Source organism: Arachis hypogaea, chromosome 4 (genome assembly GCF_003086295.3).
Source record: "Arachis hypogaea cultivar Tifrunner chromosome 4, arahy.Tifrunner.gnm2.J5K5, whole genome shotgun sequence".
In the NCBI taxonomy this organism is placed as follows: domain Eukaryota; kingdom Viridiplantae; phylum Streptophyta; class Magnoliopsida; order Fabales; family Fabaceae; genus Arachis; species Arachis hypogaea.
In genome coordinates this window covers 22853152-22865434 of record NC_092039.1, presented here as the reverse complement: position 1 = coordinate 22865434, position 12283 = coordinate 22853152, and the positions used below count along the sequence as shown (strand labels likewise).

At 40.1% G+C, this 12283-nt stretch overlaps 1 non-coding gene across 1 annotated transcript; it reads left to right on the top strand.

Moving 5' to 3' along the window:
• Positions 1-3042: 3042 nt before the first annotated feature.
• LOC112799483 (small nucleolar RNA R71) lies at positions 3043-3146 on the top strand. The gene has a single exon (XR_003201062.1). It is a non-coding gene; the product is annotated as a small nucleolar RNA R71 (small nucleolar RNA).
• The last annotated feature ends 9137 nt before the right edge of the window (positions 3147-12283 follow it).

The following is a 12283-nucleotide window of genomic DNA, read 5'->3' as shown; positions in this document are numbered from 1 at the left end:
TGGACGGCTAGGGTGATTTGTGAAGGATGGCTTGATGGTAAATATATGAATTAGGGAGAAGGACGAATTGCTTTTCACTTTCTTGGAAGTATTCTGGGTGCATTAAGTTGTACATGTAGCTATTTTTTCATGCAGAATTTCCTTTTCCCATGTGTTAGTTTCAAAGACTTGTGAACTCCCTTTTTGACCAAAACCGTACCTCCCCCTTTGTCTTTTTCATCCATTCTTATCCTTCCTTTTGTACCTGCACAAACAAACAACTTTGCTATCATTTTTTTTTCGGTCCATGTGAATAATGAATAGTACTTGCACATGTCTTTCATTCTTTTTGAATTGTAAATCAATGATTGACTTCATGAGCTTATAGCCGTGACTCTTGTATGTATGCACACTTATTACTGGACACCAAACTTAGTGTTTGGTAATGTCTCCTGATGAAATGAAATCCATGTTGGTTGTCCTTAATGAATGTGCATAATTCTAATAAATCATAATCACTTTGGCTCTTTGATCCTAATCAATTTTACTACCTAAAGTAATTGAAATCAAGGTATTAAAACATGCAAATGGTATACTTATCATGAATTTCTAAATCCAGAGGAACTTCTTGCTTTTCATTAACTGTGTTCAAAGAGGAACACCAAACTTAATGTTTGGTTGTGCACTTTGAATGAAAGATTGAATACAATTTGAATAAGATCTGGGGTGCCTTCAGGCACACCAAACTTAAAGACCAATTGTATTTTACATGCAATGTTTAGTGCACCTTATCAACAGTTGTCCTGAGGATTCAAGTTCATGCATAAGAAACCATGCTTTATTAGATGCAAAGCAAAACAAGAAAGAGTAAGGATACTAAAACATGGGTTGCCTCCCATGAAGCGCTCCTTTAACATCACTAGCTTGACGGTTGTCCCTTGTTAGGGTGGATTGTAGTGCTTGATGTCCTCTCCTCTCACTATGAAAACGTCTCCATTTGATTCCTTCATGATGTCCAAATGTTCCAGAGAAAGAACTTTCCTGATTGTGAACACTTGAGGGAGCTGGGAAGGAATGGTTTTGAGGCCAGGTGGGATTGGCAGATAATGACTTGATATCACTTTATCTCCCGGAGAGAAACCTTCAGTGGGAATTTTCTTGTTTCTCCACCTTCTTGGCAATTTCTTTACAATTCTTCCCTTTCTCTTGAGGATTTCTTCATTGACCCTTATGCCAGGAGGATCCTTCTGATCTGTTTCTAGTGATTCTTGTGGCTTTAACTCTTGCAATTCTTGTTTGCCTTTCAAGGACTGTTTCAAAGTTTCAGCTGCTGGGTTGCTTTCCTCCAAACACAGATGGCTACTATCATCCTTAGGTTTTTCAGGTTCTGGTTCAGGCTCAGATGCAGGTTTGAAAACATTGAAAATGAGCTGTTCATCATGTATTCTCAAAATTAGCTCTCCTTGTTCTACATCTATGAGCGCTCTAGCAGTGGCTAGAAATGGCCTTCCCAGAATGATAGGGTGTATGTAACTTTCCTCCATGTCCAAAATGACAAAGTCTGTGGGGAAGAAATAATTTCCCACTTTCACCAGCACATTCTCAACTACCCCTTCAGCTTGCTTCTGAGTTTTGTCGGCCAGTTGTATGATTACATCAGTGGATCTCACCTCATTCAGTTGTAGCCTCTTCATAAGAGTCAGAGGCATCACATTTATGCTAGCTCCTAGATCACAGAATCCTCTGTCAATTTTTGTTTCCCCTATGATGCAGGGGATATGAAAACTTCCTGGGTCTGTTTTCTTAGAGACTATGTCCTTCTTGATGAGGGCACTGCATTCTTTGTTCATTACTACAGTTTGTCCTCCCTTCAAAACTCTTTTCTTGCTCAGTAATTCCTTCAAATACTTGATATGTGTAGGCATCTGCTGGAGAATTTCAAGAAAGGGAATATTGATATGGAGAGACTGAAATGTCTCTAAAAACCTTGAATATGTTTTCCCTTTTTCACCTCCTCCTAACCTCTGAGGAAATGGTGCTTTTGGTTGGTATGTTTCCAGCATGCCTTTATTTTGCAGTTCCTTGGCTTGGTCAGTTTCACTTTCCTGCTTAGCTTCTTCCACACCTTCCTTCAAGATTTCTGGCTTCTGTTCTGAGGGTCTGATTCCCTCTTCTTCTGAGACTTCCTTCAATATGGTGATGGCTTTGCATTCTTCCCATCTCACTCCCTTTTGTTCCCCTTTAGGATTTTTTTCTGTGTCACTAGGGAACACTGCAGTTGACTTGGGGGCTTGTTGAGATAGCTCTCCTACTCGAGACTCCATCCTCTTGAGTTTTTCACCATGGTTCCTTAAGGTAGATCTCACATCATCCCTAAAGCTTTTCAACTCACTTATGTCCTGACCCATGTTTGCAAGCATTCCTTCTATCCTGTTTAATTGATCTTGAAATTGTTGGTTCGGATTGGGTTGGGCAGGTTGATTATTTTGGCCATGATATGGTGGTTGGGAGTAAGTGTTTTGTGTGGCTTGGTATGATCTTTGGTTGGAGTTTTGGTATGTGGAATTGTTATGTTGGTTGGGGTTGTAAGGTTTGTGGTTTTGTGGTTGGGTTTGCTGGTTTCCCCACCCAAAGTTTGGGTGGTTTTTCTAGCCTGGGTTGTAAGTGTTGGAATGTGGATCATATGGTTGCCTTTGTTGATTTCCCACATAGTTGGCCTCTTCCCAATCACCTCCTTCAGTGCTTACTTCCTCTTGATCTTGTGTGTGTATTGCAGCCACTTGCTTTGTTTCTAATTTCCTGGTGAGCTCTGCTAGTTGCTTGGCAAACACCTTGTTTTGGGCTAGAATTGTATCAACATGGTTCAGCTCCATGACTCCCTTAGTGTTGTGTCTCTCTGAAGCATAGTAATACTCATTCTCAGCCACTGTCTCAATCACTTCAATGGCTTCTTCCACAGTCTTTTTCCTGTTCAATGAACCTCCTGATGAATGGTCTACAACCTTCCTTGATTCATAAGAAAGTCCATCATAGAAAATATGCAATTGCACCCAGTCATGGAACATGTCTGGTGGGCATTTCCTTGTCAATTCCTTGAACCTCTCCCATGCCTCGTAGAGAGTTTCACCATCTTGTTGTCTAAAAGTCTGAACCTCAGATCGAAGCCTATTGACCTTTTGTGGGGGGTAGAAACGTGCCAGAAACTTGCTTTCCACCTCATCCCAGGTTGTTAGGCTCCCCCTTGGGAATGATTCCAACCACTTAGCTGCCTTATCCCTAAGTGAAAATGGGAACAAGAGCAGTTTATAGGCATCTTCCTGGACTCCATTGGACTTCACAGTGTCGCAAATTCTTAGGAATTTTGTGAGATGTTGGTTTGGATCTTCATTAGCACTCCCAACAAATGAACAATGATCCTCCACCAGTGATATTAGCTGTGGTTTGAGTTCAAAATTGTTGGCCTGAATGGGTGGTTTCTGAATGCTGCTACCACAATTCCCAGAGGTTGGGTTTATGTATGAACCAAGAACCCTCCTCTCGGGAATGGCATTGTTTCCACCAGCTCTCTCATGGTTGTGAACTTCTCTATCCATGTTGAGATCTAGAGCTTCCTCAAAATTGTCCTCAGATTCTCCTTCAGATTCTTCTTCTTCCACTACTCTCTTCCCTCTTGCTTCCCTTCTAAGTTTATGAAGGGTCCTTTCTGGTTCGGTATATGGAGGAGTTGATGTCTCTCCTCTCCTACCTGTCATACAAGAACACAGCACAGGCAACAAACAAGTGAAATACTCTTGGTTAATGGAAGAGTATGGTTAGAGCAGTTGAGGAATTAATTCAAATAGTTAGTGGGTCAGTGAGTTAGTTGCTTGAATTTAAAGGCATAAAGAAAGAAAGCAAGTAACAGAGTGCATAAATTAAAATTCAACAAGTAACTAGAACTGAATTAACAAAACAAGAAAAATGCTCAATCTAGTTAACTTCCAATTTGAGAATTGTCAATCGAAAACCAATCCCCGGCAACGGCGCCATAAACTTGATGTTGCTATAAACATGATAGCTACGATTTTAGGAAATTGCACGATCGGCAAAAATTCCTTCCGGCAAGTGCACCGGTATCGTCAAGTAAAAACTCACAATAGAGTGAGGTCGAATCCCACAATGATTGGTTGAGTGAGCAATTCGAATTAGAAGTGTGTTCTAGTTGAGCGGAATCAAGATTTAGATGAGAATTGCGGAATGTAAAATTGGCTGGAAACGTAAATGGCACGGAATTGAAAGTGCAGAATCTTAAATTGCATGAATTAAAGAGCTAGAAGCTAAATTGCTGAAATTAAAAGGGGATTGGGGTGATTGCATAAATTTAATTGCAGAATGTAAAGAGAAAGTGGTAGATCAGAAATGGGGAATTCATTGGGTTTCAGGAGATATTGAGATCTCCGAATCAAAACATTTTTATCCCTTCCTCAACCAATGCGTTCATTGAATTTTGCTTGGCAATCTTATATGATTGGATCCCAATCCCTTGGCTCACCAATTCTCTCTAAAAACAAACAAATTCCCAATCCCTTGGTTTAAATGTTCATAAGAAGAGATGATGCTCGATCACTGATTATACCACACAGTTTCATGAACCACAATTTGGTAGGATTACATGTCACAATATCCATCCAAACCCCAATCCAATTCACTGTGAGAAAGCTTCTCTAGCATGAATCCTCCATTCCTTTCCCAAGGTTCCGAAGGATTCCAATTATGGATAGTTTCTTTCCCAAGACAACTAACCAATGGAATTAGATCGAGAAGCTTTCTAACAAAATTCAAGAGAAAAGATTGAAGAAGAAGATAAAAACTATTATTGATTCATTGAATTACAATAGAGCTCCCTAACCCAATGAAAGGGGTTTAGTGAGTCATAGCTCTGAATTCAATTACCAAAGTATGAAAACTAGAAAAATGATCAAAAGTTCTCGTCCTCAAAAGTGCTAACCAACTTAAATTCTATCCTATTTATACACTTTCTAAATTGAGCTTCTGTTGTGTTTCTTGGGCTTTGAGGCCTTTCCCTGATTTCTTTTTGCTTTGGGTTTATGATCCATAATCCTGCTGAGGCTGCATCCAATTCTGTAACATTCATTGAGCCAACTTAGTGATAATCAAGTAATGACACATGACTCAAGAAATTGAAATTCTAGACTTATCAATTCTTCAGGCCCAATCCCATAAACCATGATATTCAATTGGGTTTCATACCAGAATATGTTTAAGTTAATGATTGTACTCAAATGCTAACTTAAACTGCAAATTCTTTGGCCCAGAACCCTTTTCAAATAGTGGCGTTTAAGTTGCAGTTTGAGCTTAAACTGCAGCTTAAACGCCAGACACTTCCAGGAGGTAAAGTAGTCGAACACGTTTAAGCTTCAGTTTAAGGTTAAACTGAAGTTTAAACGTGGAAGTGGAAGAAGGCAACCCTGGAGTGTGGAATTGTCGAACACGTTTAAGCTTCAGTTTAAGGTTGAACTGAAGCTTAAACGTGGGAATGAAGAAAGCAACCCTGGAGGAAAAATAGTCGAACACGTTTAAGCTCCAGTTTAAGCTTAAACTGGAGCTTAAACGTGGAAATGCAAAACGCAACCCTGGAGGAAAAATAGTCGAACACGTTTAAGCTTCAGTTTAAGGTTAAACTGAAGCTTAAACGTGGAAATGAGAAAGCAACCCTGGAGGAGAAAAAAAATAGTCGAACACGTTTAAGCTCCAGTTTAAGGTTAAACTGGAGCTTAAACGTGGAAATGCTCCCTGGTGCATTTCTAATTCTGGCGTTTAACTTCCAGTTTAAGGTTAAACTGGAGGTTAAACGCCACTTTCAGCCCTTTCCTCAGCTTTCATGATTTTGGCGTTTAAGCTCCAGTTTAAGCTTAAACTGGAACTTAAACTCCACATGTGATATTCAAGCTTCCTTTATTGATTTTGTTGTTTCCTTGCCTAGCCTCTTCTTCCCTGAAATCATCCAAACAACTGCATCAAAGTCTTGCAAAATTTCATGAGAAATCTTCCATTCATAGCATTCAAGTAATATAACTAAAAACTCATGGAATTTGCATTAAAATCATACTGTTTGGATGGTTCATTACTTTGTTATTCATTTAACCATTCTTGGTTACTTTAAGCTCAAGAAAATGCATAAAACAACTAAAACTAACAAAAAAATGCTAGTGAAACTAGCCTAATATGCCTTGGCATCAATGACTGTGACGAGCTTCAAACTCCTGAGGGCGGGGCGTTAGTGACAGACGCAAAAGAATCATTGGATTCTATTCCGGCCTGATTGAGAACCGACAGATGGATAGTCGTGCCGTGACAGGGTGCGTTGAACATTTCCACTGAGAGGATGGGAGGTAGCCATTGACAACGGTGAAACCCTACATACAGCTTGCCATGGAAGGAGCCTTGCGTGTTTGATAAAGAAGACAGTAGGAAAGCAGAGATTCAGAAGATGAAGCATCTCCAAAACCTCAACCTGTTCCCCATTACTGCAAAACAAGTACTTAATTCATGTTCTTCTACTTTTCAAAATCAACCCTGATAATCTTTGATATCCTGACTAAGATTTACAAGATAACCATAGCTTGATTCAAGCCGACAATCTCCGTGGGATCGACCCTTACTCACGTAAGGTATTACTTGGACGACCCAGTGCACTTGCTGGTTAGTTGTGCGGGATTGCAAAAGTGTGATTGCAATTTCGTGCACCAGACGCCAAAAACTTGATGCGGTATTTTACAACCCACAAACTAACCGGCAAGTGCACCGGGTCGTACCAAGTAATACCTTACGTGAGTAAGGGTCGATCCCACAAAGATTGATGGATCAAGCAACAATAGCGTTTGATAGGATTAGTTAGGCAAGCAGAAAATGGTTTTGAGATATTCTAAGAGCATTAAACAGTACTTTAAAAATTTCAGAAAGTAAGCAGCAATGAGTTGGGAATAAAATATTTTAGAAAGCAGTTAAGGTTTCAGAGTTATCTAATTTCTGGATTAACTTTTATTACTAATTAATTTAATCATGCAAGATTTAATTTCATGCAAACTATATGTGACTAGACCCTAATTCATTAGACCTTCCTAGTCTCCTCTAAAATTCATTAATTGCCAATTCCTTGGTCAATTAATTCCAATTAGAGGGTGATGATCAATTTCTAGTTTATATGCCAAAAGAATCCTATTTATCCACAAATAAGGGATTATATGTCACGTATCCCTTTAAATACAAAAAATTAAAAATTCAGTATAATATGTTTTCAAGCTGTTGTTCAAGTAAAGAGCTTTTCCAAGTTTTACGAGAACTCAATTAGAACATGGGTCATACTTCCGTTCCACCCAACGTTCATAGAATAAAGAACGAAAAAATTATTGAAATATAAATCAAGACATGAATTAAATTAAAAAGATCAAACGAATCAATCCATGAAAATAGACAAAGCTCCTAACCTTAACAATAGAGGATTAGTTGCTCATAGTTCAGAGAAGAAAAATAAGCGTTTTGGTAACAATGTGTCCCTGTCTAAATGTACAGGGTTCCTATTATATCTAATTCTCATAAATTTTAAAATCTAATTATCTAAAACTAATATCTTTTCCTAAAAATATGATTCGAATTTAAATTCGAATTAATTGATAAGTCTTCCGCTGATGGGTGGGGATCACCTGAATTATCCATTATGTAGCTTCTAATCTGTATTTTCTGGGCTAAAAACTGAGTCAAAATGTGGCCCAAAATCCATGCCAATGATTTCTGTAAATCCTACAGATCACGCACGTCACGCGTACGCGTCGCTGGTCTTCTTCGGAAGTCGTGCGGACGCGTCGGTCACCTGGACGCGTCGTTGAGCAAATCTTCAATTCACGCGTACGCGTCAGTCACGCATACGCATCGCCATGGATGCTTCCAGATCACGCGCACGCGTCAGGCATGCGTGCACGTCGCTCCTCGCGGCCATCTCCTTTGGTTCTTGTGCTGCAGAAACTCCGTCAAATTCCGCCGAATGCTACCTAAAATAAATAAAATTGCTAGAACTCAAAATAGCATCCATAGTGTGTAAAATATAATTAATTTTTAATTAAACTCTGCAATTTAAGTGCAAATTCACTAGGAAAAGATGGACAAGATGCTGACGTATGAGATGCCTCCTAAAGAGTAACGGAGGTGTGCAAAGGTAGGCTCAAGCTACACCACACTACAACTGGCATTGTGTTTTTGAAAGAGAAACCACTCTTGTTGAGAAGCAAAGGAACTTAGAGAAGAAGATAAGAGGGGTAAAATTTGAGGAGAGAGCAGAAAAGAGGTTGTTGTGTGGAAGGTAAAGGTTTAATCTTTGGAGATAAAATGGAGGAAGATAAAGTATCAGAATACATAAGAAGAAGAATTGGGGTTAGGGGGTTGTGAAAAAAGAGAGAAAGTGATAACTGGCAACAGAGATTATTGCAAATGCCTAGAAATAAGAAAGAAAAATAACGAAAGTTAGCATAGGTTTGAGAAAGAGAAACTTTTGAGGGATGCAGGATAGGAAATAAGAAAAATAATGAAAGATAACACATGGTTGAGAGAGAGAGAGCTTGGAAAATTTTGAGGGATGGAGGATGGAAATTACTATGTAGTTTCGGAGACTTCATTCTCCCCCCCGAGCATTTCACAATTCCTTAGAAAGAAGTGTAGGTCATAAAGTAGCTTTCTAGTTACAATCACCTTTATAACCTAAAATGAAAAGAAAGTGGCTTTCTTCTTTCAAACTTAGACTTAGGCTAACGAGCAATCAATAGCACTCCTCTTCCAACGGGTTGCGTGTTTCTCCCCCATATGCAGAACCGGTCGCATGCTTTTGTCACTGTGAATGAGAACGTATCCTAAAATCTCCTAAGGAACGTGGTGAAATAACCCAGCACACTTTTCACTGCCATGAAGAATGAGAAGAATGTGTATGCCAGTCTGATCTTTCGTTGGTCGTTCGCAGCAAGGTCGTCAAGGAAGGATTTGCAGGGGGCCTTGATCATGTTGATCGACGTATCCAGCATCCAGAATTCGATCCCAAAAATGACTATGGCGCGTGGCTGAGTTTTCTCAAAGAGGTTGTCTCCAAAGGCGTATCCGATATCTGCAGCAAAGCCAATCGTCAAAAGAGCTATGGTGACGGTAACGATACTGGCAAGGATGAAAGGACGGTAGAGCCTAAGTTATAGGTGTATCGGTTGCTATATTAACTTAGGATGGGATGGGGAATAGGGCTAGAGACGAGGATACTATAGTGTGAATAATAGTGAGTGACCCGTGCGATGCACGAGGATTGCACGAGAAATGCTCATATAAAATTTACAAAATACATTATATATAAATAACATAATTCCGTAATCGAATTAAATTATATTTTAGATACTATAAAAGTGATTTAAGAACCACCCTTAAAAAATGTTTATTTCAAATAACTGAATTAGCTAACAATCAGGGGACACTGTGAGGGTGGGTAGTTTATTTGGGGCGGATACCTCCTAAAGAGTAACGGAGGTGTGTGAAGGTAGGCATAAGCTACACCATATTGAAATCGGACGCTTACTTGTTGAAATTGAAACCACTCTTATTGAGAAGCAAAGGTGCTTAGAGAAGAAGATAAGTAGGATAAACTTTGAGGAGTGAGCAGAAAAAGAGGTTGTTATGTAGAAGGTAAAAATTTAACTTTTGGATAGGAAATAGAGGAAGAAAATGTATCAGTATATAAAAGAAGAAGAATTCAGGTTGGGGGTGGTGGAAAGAGAGAGATAAAGTGGTAACTGGTAATAGAGATTATTGCAAATTGCCTGCAAATAAGAAAGAAAAATAATGAAAGACAACACAGGGTTGAGAGAGAGAGAGCCTTCGAACTTTCGAGTGATGGAAGACGGGAAATAATAAAGAAAAATAATAAAAGATAACACAGGGTTCAGAGAGAGAGATTTCGAAATTTTGAGGGATTGAGGATGGAAATTACTTTGTAGTTTCGGAGACTTTGTTCTCCCCCTCCCCTTGAGCTTTTCTCAATTCTTTAGAAGGAAGCGTAGGTCATAAAGCAGCTTTCCAGTTACAATCACCTTTATAACCTAAAATGAAAAGAAAGTGGTTTTCTTCTTTCAGACTTAGAGTTAGGCTAACGAGTAATCAATAGCACTCCTCTCCCAGTGGATTGCGCGTTTCTCCCCCACATGCAGAATCGGTCGTATGCTTTTGTCACAATGAATGAGAACATATCCTCAAATCTCCTAAGGAACGCGGGGAAGTAACCTAGCACGCTTTCCATTGCCATGAAGAATGAGAAGAATGTGTATGCTAGTCTAATCTTCCGTTGGTCGCTCACGGCAAGGACATCATGGAAGGCTTTGTAGGGGGCCTTGATCATGTTGATCGACGTGTCCAACATCCAAAATTCGATCCCGAAAATGGCTATGGCGCGTGGCCGAGTTTTCTTGGAGAGTTTGTCTCCAAAGGCATAGTCGATGTCTGCGGCGAAGCCAATCGTCAAAAGAGTTATGCTAATGACGACGATACTGGCAAGGATGAAAGGACAGTGGCACCCAAGTTACACGTGCGTTGATTGCTGTATTAACTGAGGATGGGATAGGGAATATGGCCATAGACGGGGATACTATAGTGTGAATACTAGTGTGACCCGTGCGATGCACGAGGATCGCACGAGAAATGCTCATACAAAATTTACAAAATATATTATATATAAATATCAAAATTCCGTAATTGAATTAAATTATATTTTAGATACTATAATAAGTGATTTAAGAACCACCCTTAAAAAATTTTTATTTGGAGCAACTGAATTAGCTAACAATGGGGAGACACTGTGGGGTGTGTAGTTTATCTGGGGCGGATGCCTCCTAAAGAGTAACGGAGGTGTGCAACGGTAGGCTCAAGCTACACTACACTAAAACCGAACGATTACTTGTTGAAAGTAAAATCACTCTTGTTGAGAAGCAAATGTGCTTAGAGAAGAAGATAAACTTTGAGGAGTGAGCAGAAAAAGAGGTTGTTGTGTGGAGGATAAAAGTTTAATATTTCGAGAGAAAATAGAAGAAGAGAATGTATCAAAATACAAATGAAGAAGAATTCTGGTTGGGGGTGGTGGAAAGAGGGAGAAAATGGTAACTGGTAACAGAGATTATTGCAAATTGCCTAGAAATAAGAAAGAAAAATAATGAAAGACAACACAGGGTTGAGAGAGAGTGCTTTTGAGCGTTTAACAATTCCTTAGAAGGAAGCGTAGGTCATAAAGCAACTTTGCAGTTACAATCACCTTCATAACCTAAAATGAAGAGAAAGTGGTTTTCGTCTTTCAAACTTAGAGTTAGGCTAATGAGCAATGTATAACACTCCTCTCTCAGTGGTTTGCGCGTTCTTCCCCCACGTGTTGAACCGGTCGCATACTTTTGTCACAGTGAATGGGAACATATCCTCGAATCTCCTAAGGAACGTGGCAAAATAACCCAGCATGCTTTCCACTACCATGAAGAATGTGTATGCCATTTTGATCTTCCGTTGGTCGCTGGCGACAAGGTCATCAAGGAAGGCTTTGCAGGGGGCTTCAATCATGTTGATCGACGTATACAACATCTAGAATTTGATCCCAAAATTAGCTATGGTGCGTGATCGAGTTTTCTTGGAGAGGTTGTCTCCAAAGACGTAGCCGATGTCTGCGGCGAAGCCGATCTTCAAAAGAGCTATGGTGACGGCAACGGCACCGGAAAGCATGAAAGGACGGTGGGACCCAAGATTACAGGTTCATTAGTTGCTGTATTAACTACGGATGGGATGGAGAATAGAGCAAGAAACAACGCCGCCGAGCCAGACCAAAGAGGTCCATCTGTCCGGTTCTTCGAGAACCTCATAGGTTGGTGTTAGCCATGATATCTGTATAGTCGAGGCAAGGTGGATTCCGGCGGCCATGGAGGCCACCATGATCAGCTTTTAGACAGGGATTGGCTGCGCCGATGGTGACTCCTATTCCGGCTGCGCCAGTGCCGACCTCGATTCCAACTGCGCCGGTGAGCTAATGAGTATGAGATAACTTTTGTGGGGAGACACTGCGGGGTGCGTAGTTTATCTGGGACGGATGCCTCTTAAAGAGTAACAGAGGTATGCGAAGGTAGGATCAAGCTACACCACACTACAACCGGGCCTTTACTTGTTGAAAGTGAAACTATTCTTGTTGAGAAGCAAAGGTTCTTAGAGAAGAAGATACGAGGGGTAAAATTTGGGGAGTGAGCAGAAAAGG